The following is a 12,332-nucleotide window of genomic DNA, read 5'->3' as shown; positions in this document are numbered from 1 at the left end:
GGTAGTGAGTGGTTTATTGGGAGACCTGCAAATACACACAACTAGCTCAAGCAGGGATTACAATCCTGAATCGTGAGAATGAAACTTCCATTTTGCCAAAGTCTGCATTTAGATTTCACAGATGCTAGTTTGGATGCCACCAACCCATGAATCTATCATTCACATTACAAGTACAAAGGGAGGAGTAAAAACAGAAGAGCCCATAAGCACAACGACAAGCATTTATGACCACTACAAGCAAACAGAGCCTTGTTATGATGTATAATTATGTCGGTAGCAAGATCAGGATGGATAGTTTCAGATTTATAGTTGAGTAAAGAAGCAAGCCCTTGAGTGGAGAAAAAGAGGGGGAAGGCAGGCCTTATCAGGATATCAAAGGTAAAGAAAAGGCATCAAGATATTAAGAGGATTTCTGCATATAAAGCAGATTTTCTACACAGCAGTGTAGGGGCAGCAGTGAAAATGCAGATTTCATGTCTGAGATTATTAGGAAAGGGACTGAAAATGCAATAGCCAACTTTGTAATGCCCCTCATATGGGCCTATAGTAAGGCCTTGTTCGGAACAGTGTAATTTAGGTTACCATATCCCAAAAAAGAGATTACAGAGCTATAAAAAGTGCAGAAGAAAGCAATCAATATGTTAAAGAGATGGCACACATTTCCTATAAGGAAATGCTAGAAGATCTGAGGCTTTTCAGTTTAGAAAATAAGATAACCCAATGGAGACATGATAGATGTTTAAAAAAAATATGCAGGGGATAGAGAATTTAGATGTATGTAGTGTTTTCTCCCTGTCCCATAATACTAGAACTTGGAGAACCCAATGAAGTTGATGGGCAACAGCTTTGGGACAGACAAAAGGAAAAATTTGCTTACTCAGTGGGTACTTGAATTCTAGAATTCACTGTTTGTGGGCATAATGATGAGTATGAACACAGATGATTGGACAGATTCCTGGAGGATAGCTGCTAAGAGACAGCATCAGAAAAAGGCTTGAGCTATTTGTTGGCCTTCCATGGCAAATGGTGAGCTATATAATGGACAATATCAGCCAAATCAACCAGTCTTTTCTGACTGAACAGAGCATTATTTGAGCTATTTAATGGACACAATGAACCAGGGGTAGTGATGAGAGGAGAAAACAGTCCATTGATGGAGAAGGTAAGAATGTCTAGGATGAGCTGAATGAAAGTCAGAAGCTCCAGCTTGTAACGAGTAAGCAGAAGGGAAAGATGGAGAAAGCATGTTTCCAAAAAAACCCATGAAATTGATGACTGCATGCCCTCAGAGGAGTATAACATAGATCATGGAGAAGGTGCAGTATGGAAAACATTGCAAAAAGATAAGGTGGTAGTTATACACAGCTGTTCTACAGCAGAAGGGTCTGAAACAGTTCTTGATCGAGATCAAAGTGGTAAGTGCATGAAGCTGTCCCAAAGAGAGGCTGAAGGTTAGGGAAAATAGAACAGAAGTTAAAAAGTTTAAAGTGAATAATGACAGCAACCAGATTTCTGTTGCATTTCAGATTTACAAAACAATTCAGACACAGAAATGTGTTTGATCTACCCCAATTTGAATGCAGACAATACCTACCTGGATAAGGGGATAAAATGGCCCAGAAAATGTAATGAAAGGGTTATCTCTTGCAGACACTTTTTTTTTTGATGTTTTATACAACATCATCAGGATCCAGAATTCCAGCAGCAAACTGGCAACTACATCCTCCATTTTAAAGCGGTAGTTGGGTAATTGCATAAAGTGCATTCCCCCAACTATATTGTGTGAGCAGGAGGGGAGCAACCAGCAACCACTAGTGAAATAGCTGTGCATAACCAAAGTGGCCAGAAGTAGCGTGATCTCTGTCTCCAGTGCCCACCGTCATGCCTGCCTCACTTTCCCTACTCCCTGGAATGGGGCTTCTTTTTTTTATGTAACAAGCTGCCTGGAGCAACAAATACGTGTTGCTTGACCCAGGCAGAGAAAAAAAATTCCATCCACCAGCTGGCACACAAAGCATGAGTCTCAACCCCCCCCCCCTAAAAAATCGGGAAAATACTTTTGTTGATCTTCAAGTCTCATAATTCCAAAACGGGGTGGCCTTAAAATATGCACTATGCATCTATGATTAGATGCATAGGCATAGGAACGGAGAATTTTTACTTAAAAAAAAGAGATTGCTTGCATTGCTTTCCCTTTAAAACATAGAGAAAGGTGATTGGCTGGCTGCTATGATTGACAGGTGTGGGGAGACTCATGGGCATAGCGAGTCCCTTTCCTCCACCATTTTAATCAACTGTGCGGTACCAGGAAGTGTAAGAAAGCGGGAGAAGAAAGCAAGAGCATAAGGAGGTGAGAAATTGTGGGGGGTGCAATTTTTATAGTGTTAAGCAATTGCTCTGGCTTAAAGCTATGTTCTTAGATGTGCAGAATGGTCCTGGGTTCTTTTTCCTGTCTCACTGACGCATCTCCAGAGGTTCCATAGGTACGAATGTTGACATCTGTGAGATAATATGGTCAAGAGGGGAATTTAAAAAGACGTCTTGATAGATTTTTATTTAGATGGCAGCAGAAGTATTCTTAAGCTTTGGCTGGATTCAAAACAGAGGGGGAAATCTGTACACATTGTATTTCATATATGGCTTGGCTCTGCTGCAGAAAGTGAGCTCAGCCTTTCTGTGCTTATACATATGTGGCTGTTTGCTTTTTCTCAGTATGCATATGGATGAATGCACTGCCAGAGTTCATAAGGAAGCATGTTTTATTTCCTTTCAACCAGCAATGAACAAAAAGTGCAGAACAGTATATTGGTACCTCCACGTGTCTATTGCTCTGTTCTAGAATGAAAAGAGCTTGTTTTAATTAAAAGCTGTGTTTGGGAGTGAGATGGGGAGACTGAACTGCCTCAGGAGAACTTTATTAGAGTAAGAACTTGCTTACTTATTCCAAATCAGCCAGATAGAAATAGTTGTGCTATCTAATATATATTTGGGGGTTTGGAGATCAAGCACTTAGATCTTTTGTATCAACATAAATATTTAAGATTGCTTGATTCAACTTGGCAGGGAACTCCCCCTTTTACACTGATATTTAATGAAAACCAAAGACACAGCAGCCATGCCATGATCTCAGAAGTGTTAATCAACAACTGTCATGTTGACAACAGTCATACATTTAATCCTCTGATACAGCCTGCAAATGTCTGATTTAAATTGTATGTATATATCTAAACGGAGTATTGGGAAATGGATTTAAAGGAAAAGATCTCACTCGCAGGGAAAAAAGAGGCCAGATGCTGATGAACCAGTACAAAAATCAAGATTTATATTTAAGGGTATGGCATCTCCTCTATCTCATCACCCCATTCGCCAGCTATTATAATGGGAAAGTTTAGTAAAAGGAGGCCCTATGAAGAACTACAATTTAAAAGTTATTCTCCAATCTACTTTCTTCAAATACCTACAAAAATCTTCACATAAACTGTTTAAAGTTGCTTCTATTTTTCCCCTTAGTATTTCCCCCCACTGATAACTTTTCCTTATGCAGGAATGTGTACTTTATTTCTTTTGAATCATTAGGATTCAGTTATTTCTTTTATACACATTTCAAATTATTCCAGTCTAAAATATCTAGTATCATTTCACTTTTTGGTACCCATCCATTGTATATTTAAGCTGTTGCCTTTACATCCAGCCACCCCCAAACAGTGATCTAATGCTCCATAAGCTGATACAATACGCAAGAGATTGATTATGCCACATTGTTATCTTCAGTGGATTTTGAAGGAATGTTATTATTTCATTTCATCCACAGATATGTAAGGGTAGAGTTCTGTATTCTGCATTAGGTGTAATTTCTGGGTCAAGGGCAAAGGCAGACCCACATACAGAAATCAGTCCTGGAGGTAACTGTCATATGGATAACCATGGTTAGGTGCTCAGGTGCCAGAGATGGCACTAGTAGCCTCACCTAGCATTGATGGAAAAATGCTGTGCAGGCTACTCTTGTGACCTGCACCTCCATTGATAGGGAGGCATCAAGAATAACCCCCAGATTCCTGGTGGAAGGAGAGATGTTATGCTGCACCCTCACCATGCTGGGTAAGCACACTTCCTGATCTGGCTCCTTCTTCTCCAGCCACAGGATCTCTATCTGGGAGGGGCTAAGTTTCAGGCAACTCTGCTCGAGCCATCCAGCGACAGCTTCCAAACAACTGCAAAATGTTTCCAGGAGAGAGTCCGGGAGGCCATCCATTGGGAGATAGAGCTGGGTGTCATCTGCATACTGGTGACAGCCCAGCCCAAAGCTCTGGACCAGTTGGGCTGGAGGGCACATATAGATGTTGAAAAACATCGGGGACAGAACCGTTTCCTGCGGAACTCCACAAGGGAGTTGAAAAGGGTGTAGCAACTCTTCCCCCATTGCCACCCTCTGTGTCTGGTTCCTCAGGTTTGGCCTGGCTGATAATTAGAAATAAAAGTGGGGAGTCCCACAAGACTCACAGGAGGGAAATCTCATATGACCACTTTTGCTGAACCTAGCAAGGCTCTAAGCCCCACTATTTGCTATATAGCTCAGCTGCTGGCTTTCTCCTCTTTGCACCCAGGTCTGCAGGAGTTGCCGGAGTCTTCTGCCACCATGCTCAGGCCTGCAATGGCTGCCTGCTTCCACAACCACTCTGCCTGGGCCTGAATTGGCGGCTGGTGGCCTTACCTACTTTGGCTGGACCCTCAGAGGATATTAGTATTCTAACGAATGCCTCTTCCTTAAACCGTCCCGGTTTCTTCCCTCCTATCTTTTATAGGTGTGCCCCCTTGTTGCCATGTCAGGTGCTTGTGTAGGTTCTTTACATTTTTATTCTTTTTGCTTTATTTTTATACAATACATCTGTTTATGTTCACAATTACACTCTCACTCTTTTTGTTCACAATTTTATTTTAATTTTATTTTAATTGCAATAAATAAATGACCAGTTCTTATGTTATTCCTTTCTGGAACCCCTTTAAAAGCTAATCTCCCCTTCTCTGTGTCCAGTTTTACTTTCCTGATACAAATATTTGAAAGTGGATTATTTGGTGATGAGCAAAATGGAAGCATGTTTATGATAACTACTGAGATAACTGAGAATAAATTGATTTAAAGAAAATGATTGAAACATGAACAACAGAACCAACTAGAGTTCTTAGGAGTGTAGTAATAGATAGGAGGCTACTTGTCTGATTCTGAATTCAAGGCATAACACACTATATTTCTTCTTTGTCAGGAGCCATCTGGATACCCTGGCTCCATCTTCTGTGGAAATAATCTATGAAATTGTTTTAAGGAAAAAGTTAACACTCTGCATCTGACAACACTAGCGTATCCTACTAATGAATAACAGAATGCACCATCTATTTTCATAAAGACCCGGTGGTGCTATCTTTGTGAACAAAATACTTAGGGCGTTTTTCCTAACAATTTCCCCAAACAATTTCTGTATTTCAATTAGATACAGTTGTATCATTTCCTTAAAATGTCTAGATGATCTCACAGCACACAAGCTACATTTAGTATACATTGAGTGTATTTTGCATTACCTAAAATCCATTGTTAAGCATTTTTGGCAACACTATTCCAGAGTATTTTCTGGACTTGATATCATGACATCTGGTTAGCATTGAAGCCAAGCAATCTTCATGCCCTTGAGAACAATTGTTACTGTAACAGTAAAGAGCGTGTTGTCTGTCGGCAGTGGGGGGGCTTACTACTTTTTTGTTACCATGTGTATTTCATCATGTGGAGAAAAAATGTTTGTGGAATCAAGCTGTACTATGAGAGATTAGAGATGATACCGTGCTTTTTTTTTATGGTACCTGTGCCTCTTCTATAGCCTCAACTTTGCTACTAAAGAGGAACTCATTTCTTGTCGCCAATATTCTCCTCAGAAACCTCTGTGAGCCAAGTTTATGACCCAGTCAAGCCAAAGCACTTAGATTTGAGTTCACTAAAATAAGGGAACTTACATCTAATTCTCGTGATCTTTGGTAGGGGAGGAGTCTGATGGTCTTTTATGGTTCTGAATTGAAAGGGGTACATCTTTAAACGGCACCTTTAAATAAATCTCCAAGTAAAGTAAAAATTGTTTATGTCATTGCAGTTTGTGAAAAACAGATTTGCCAGGATAGCTGAACTGTTTGGTTTTAGCACTTCTGCTCAGCTGTGTCATGAGAGGCACAGATAGACCTCCTTCCCTACAGAAACCCAAAGGTTAAATTAGGAATTTTCAAGCCAGAGGCAGGATTAAAAATTATCAATTTCTCATTGGATTCATATAAATATTAGATTTTTTTTAAATTGCTGTTTTACAAATATGTATTGTTTTTGAACAATATCTTTTTGCTACCTTGAGGGCCCTAATCCGGTGGGAAGACAGCATATAAATGTTTTAAATAAATAAAGATTAATTAATGGGAAGGCATATCAATCAAATTAGACATGGTAGCCAAATATAACTATGCTTACTTGCACCAAGAAGGAAGGAAGGAAGGAAGGACCATCAAATCACAGCTGACTTATGGTGACCCTATGTGGCTTCCAAGGCAAGAGATTTTCAGAGGTGGCTTGAGAGAAGAAGGAGTCCCTTCCTCTCCCTACAACAGACACCCAGTGTGGTAGGTTGGGCTGAGAGAGCTCTAACAGAACAGCTCTGAAAAACATCCTTAAGAGAACTGTGACGAGCCCAAGGTTACCCAGAGCTGGGAGGAGTGAGGAATCAAACCTGCTTCTGCAGATTGGAGCTGCCGCTCTTAATCACTACAGCATGCTTTGTCCAAGTCATGCTTCCTTGGAGGTCTCCCATCCAAATACTAGCCATGGCCAATGCTGCTTAGCTTCTGAGAATTGTTTGGTCTAGCCTGGGCTATCCAGGTCAAGTCACTTGGAACAACCCCCAATAAAAAGTCCTGTTGGAGTCCATGTTTCATATCATTTACAAACACCCATTTACATGTTTGGAGACGGAGTTAGTTCACAGAATCACATATGCAGAAATGTTACCATGTGTACTTAAGTGTGTTTTTGAGATTTTCTTTGGATTAAATTCTTGTTTGCCAAATGAAAAAGATTTTTCCTGGCCAAAAGATCTGCTTTTTCTTTATTTTGATGGCCTCTTTGTACTATGAAGTGATGAACTTGGCCGGTGTAGATTCTTTATTCTCATAAAGCCACATTTGCAGAATCCTTTTGCATGTTAAGTGATATCTAGCTTCCAAATACTCTCCATTCCCATAACCATGGGAGTAACTTTGTTAACATTGGCTAAAAATTAATGTTTTAAATTTAGCATAACCAACTTGAAATTCATGTGTCTATGAAAAGTCTCAGTAACTAGCCTCTGAAGAAAAGATTTTGCCAATGGCAGATGGTCAGATCTGTTCTGTCTGGAGGGAATTTCTGTCCATTTATAGATGTAAGTGTGATAAATTAGTAACTCATTTGTGTCAGCTTGGCCCAGTAACACCCAGATGGAGCTGTGAAAAGGACTTTTATTTTGCTTGTTATATTAGCAGCTTGTTTTCTTTGATGTTTCCTCATCTCTCTGTGGCCCTTTATGCACGGCACCAGATTCTGCGCTCTGGCGCCGTGCCGTTGCAGTGGGGCACAATGCCCCGCCATTTCCCATGAACGCATGGGAACGGGGCATGCTGGGTTGCCCCACTGTAGCACGCACTGACATTTGTAAGTAATGAAGTAATCCAATGAAATTATTAACTTACATCTTAAATTACTGAAATGTCCGGACATAGATAGGAGCTAGTTTTTGGTATCCTATAAACTGTGATTCCCCGTTTCCATTAAAAAAAAATTTCCCATGATGAATATGACATGCTTATGACATGAGGCAAAAGAACTGGACTTAAAACATATTCATTTTGCTTCAAAATCACGGCCTAAGAATTAGGGGGTGGGCACAGGCATTTGCCATACAAAAGTAACATGTGAAGTCTGACACAGGTTTTGGGGCCTCTTGTTTCTTCCAATCCTGCTTTTGGGCCTGGAGAATACTTGACAGGTTAATACTACCCAGTAGCAGGAAAACAAGCTGAGATCTTGTAAGGAAGTGCCAAGTACCTAGTGTTTCCTTAAGCCAAAGGATTAGGCGTCTTCTGATCTTCTAAAGATAACATGATACCTTTCAGAACATCAAAGTGATTAAAATAACTTCTTACAGTTCACTGAGCCATTATTCTTCCTTCATTACGGAAGAAACAATCTTTAAACTATTATTTTATCTATTGTAAAATAACAATTTAAGAAATCTCTGGTATATTGCAAAAAAGAGTTTTGCAACTAGAGACAAATGTGAAATGCATCATATGAACTGTGAGAACCTCATTGGTATTTACTATATATGCATAGTTTGCTAGATTGTCACAGATGTGTAAAAGATTCTTAACGGACTCTAGTTAGGTTATTATAAACATCTTCTTAGCAATTTTAAATTGCCTATGATGATTTCCATCTCCCTTTCAATTAGGATTCAGGGATAAGACCACCCTTTCTGGGTTCTAGTGAAACTTTATGCATTTCTCCTCTTTGGCCACCTTTTGGAGAGCCTGTTTGGTGTAGTGGTTAGGAGTGCGGACTTCTAATCTGGCATGCCGGGTTCGATTCTGCGCTCCCCCACATGCAACCAGCTGAGTGACCTTGGGCTCGCCACAGCACTGATAAAACTGTTCTGACCGGGCAGTGATATCAGGACTCTCTCAGCCTCACCCACCCCACAGGGTGTCTGTTGTGGGGAGAGGAATGGGAAGGCGACTGTAAGCCGCTTTGAGCCTCCTTCGGGTAGGGAAAAGCGGCATATAAGAACCAACTCTTCTTCTTCTTCTTCTTTTGTCAATTGCTGTTGGAGTCTAGACTTTCCCTCCAATTTCCTCAGAATTTCTGTCTTCTGCTTCTCAAGACTACAGTTCCCTTGAAACTTTGGGGAGGAGCAAAAGGATTTATTTAAAATGTTAAAGGAAATGGAAAGAATGAGAGGGACTTCAACTGGCACCAGGTAGCTTGTTTATTCTGCCTAATTATCTTTGAAAAGAATATACTGTTATACTGTTATATGTTCTATGTAAATGTTCTACAATATTTTGTTGGAAACCACCCATAGCCATATGGATGTGTGGTATAACTATCTATCTATCTATCTATCTATCTATCTATCTATCTATCTATCTATCTATCTATCTATCTATCTATCTATCTATCTATCTATCTATCTATCTATAAAATTATTTAAAATTTAAAATATAATTTCCAGGTTTGCAAAAATTAGTACCAAAGAAAGTATGTTCAGTCAGCCCCTTCCAGGTTTTCCCTCTCCAAGCAGTCAGCAGAATGCCCGGCTTACCAGGGACAGGCAAGAGAGGAACAGTCAGCCCCCCCCCCCCGGGGGAAATAATGACCATCTTTATGGAAAGGGACAGGGGATTATACAAAGGAAGCCATTTTCACTTTGTGGAAGGAAATGAACAGACCACAGCCAGGACAGCATATGAATATTTTTCAGTGGAAAGGTATTTAAATTGCTGGTCAGTCACTTGAAGACTAGGAAAACGAAATGAATGAGGATGCATTTTTAAAATGTCATTTTATGTATCAAGTAGACAGATAGAAGTTCAATTGCACAGAGTTACTTGTTTTGGTGGGTCTATAAAATTGAACCACTTTTTTCAATATGCTTGAAATGTAGTGGGTCATTAGATTAGAGAGGACCGTATTCTCTGCAAATTAGTTTCATTATCTTTGTAAAGAACTGCTCCAGATCTTCATATACATCCCTCATGAGTCCTGAATACCAGAACTTGAATTTGAAACCAAAACTGGTAATAAACAATCACAATAAAAATAAACAATCATGTTTATTTTTAAATCACTGCAACATTTCCACCCTCTTCCCAAAAGACTGATCCCAAAATTATAATTAAGGCTTTTCTTGACACATACCCTACCGCTACCATGAGTGGCTACAGGGGAGGGCAGTAATAAAAGAGAACAATCTAGGGAGGCTGTTAACCCCATCCCCTCTCCAGTTTGAGGCCTGCTGAAGCCCCCACAAGGAGGCTCTTGAGACCGTGCTAGTCCTGCCCAACCGTAATGGCATGACAAATGCCTCATGCTGAGGCTCCCAGATCCAAGTAGGGCACTTTAACTGTTACAACACCTGGCAAAGCAGGAGCAGATGGGTGAAATTCCGGTGGAAAAAAAGGCAGACAGTTTTACACAAAGTATTTAGACTAGGCTAGGGAGAGAGTGGGCAGTTTTACTGATTGTTTTCAGTTTGAGTTTGCAAGCTGTCTTGAGCCACAGGGAAAGATAAGATATGAATATTTTAATTAATAAAATAAATAAGTACAAGTACTTTAAGCATTTAAATAAGTATTTAGTTCTAAGCACAAACCATTCAGACTAAACTAATGCTTTGTTACTTTGGCAAAATAATAAATGGCTAAAGGAACTAGAGAGGCTTATCGTTAGCAGTTAGATGAGGTGTTAGCACAGAGGTGAAGACAAAGAGACCTCCAGCCACAGTTTCTTAAATAACCTGACCATTTTTTGTCTTTGGCTATTTAAACGTTGTCATCAATAAATATTTTTTATTCTCCATGCACGAGGCTAATGTACTGCACAATTCTCCAGTCACCAGCTGCTCGCTTGCCTTACTTCCCAGACTATTTTCTGGTTCCCTTTAAATATACTGCTGGTAACTCTTGTCTGGGTTTGACAGCTAATGTTTTTATAATCAAGCATCCTGAATAGATTGAATTCCAGACATCTTGTACATGCAGGGAGGGGGAAATCCAAAACTGCTAAGCCAAAATAGAGCTACTGTGCGAGACATGGTACTCGTTTCACACATCCCTGAGAGGGGGAGGGAATGGATGTTGCTTTGTTATTTTTAAAAGGACGTCGTTTCAAAAGGTCAGGATGCTGTAGCCATTCCAAAAGGCAGATTTCCCTTGTTAAACTGTGTCTCTAAATGTGCACACTTGAAAATATGTAACTTTCAGCACTTGCCTATCATTGCTGTAACTCCAGGCTAGTGCTGCATCATAAGCATATGTATTAGCTCAATTTGTTTTTGAGTTGTGCTATAAGCATATTTTTTCTCCAAAACATCATAATCTTTCTGTGTCAAGAATGGTACTGGTATTGTAGACATCGTTATATCAGGACATCTGGGGCAGACTGGCAAAATTGGCCCTACAGGCATTTCATTCTGCTAAAGGGAGTACGGAATTTTCGAGACTTAGTAGTGTACCTTTCCAGCTTTGTACTCCTGCTCTTCCAACATAAACAGGGACATTGCTACTACCAGATTAAGAATCTGGAAATATCTGTGTAGTTTTTTGGGCTCTAGAATCCCTGTTTTTGTCTTTGAAACATGATTCAAAATTAAAACTGTCTTTTTCTGGCCAACTACTGCAAAAATCACCAGGGATTTATAGGAAGCTTTGCAATTTTACTTGTAAAGCATTCAAGTCCAAGGCAGAAGTCCTCTCTCCAGCCTTTCTTTGCATTTTGGCAAACATGGGACAAGTTATGATTTTTTGTGGGTGCACACAGACTACTATAACCTCTGGGAAACTAGACCTGCATTTGCAGTCAGTGGACTGCACATACTATGGTGGGAGACTTCCCATCAGCAACCTGAGCTGAGAATCCGCCTCTCTACCTATGCTTCCCAAAGAGCACTGTGCTCCACCAACATCAACGGACTGGTGATCCCTGGCTCCAAGAAAGCTCATCAGTCATCGACCAGAGCTAGGGCTTTCTTCGTCTTGGCCCCCATGGCATCAAAGGGAACGTGGAAGTATCTATGTTTGCTTACCATGGGCCATCCAGCGCACTGAGTCAGGCCAGGGCTGGGTGGTGGCTGGGATGGCATCATCATCATGAGCAGTCGGGGATTAGCCCCGCTGCCCTGCCACTGCCAACGTAGTCTTTTTGCCCTGTGCATAATTGATCCTAGAGTGGCATGATGACACTTCTGGGTTTTCGTTTGAAGAGATATAATAGCATTGTGCCGAATTAATATAATACTACTAGCAACATCCCTGTCTTCTGCTGGCTAATGCCCCTATATTCGATTCTGCCAGGTTCGATTCTGCGCTCCCCCACATGCAACCAGCTGGGTGACCTTGGGCTCGCCACAGCACTGATAAAGCTGTTCTAACCGAGCAGTGATATCAGGGCTCTCTCAGCCTCACCCACCCCACAGGGTGTCTGTTGTGGGGAGAGGAAAGGAAAGACGACTGTAAGCCACTTTGAGCCTCCTTCGGGTAAAGAAAAGAGACAT

This window comes from Paroedura picta, chromosome 6 (assembly GCF_049243985.1).
Source record: "Paroedura picta isolate Pp20150507F chromosome 6, Ppicta_v3.0, whole genome shotgun sequence".
Taxonomy (NCBI): Eukaryota; Metazoa; Chordata; class Lepidosauria; order Squamata; family Gekkonidae; genus Paroedura; species Paroedura picta.
The sequence above is the reverse complement of the archived record's forward strand: the minus strand, read 5'-3'. Positions refer to the sequence as shown.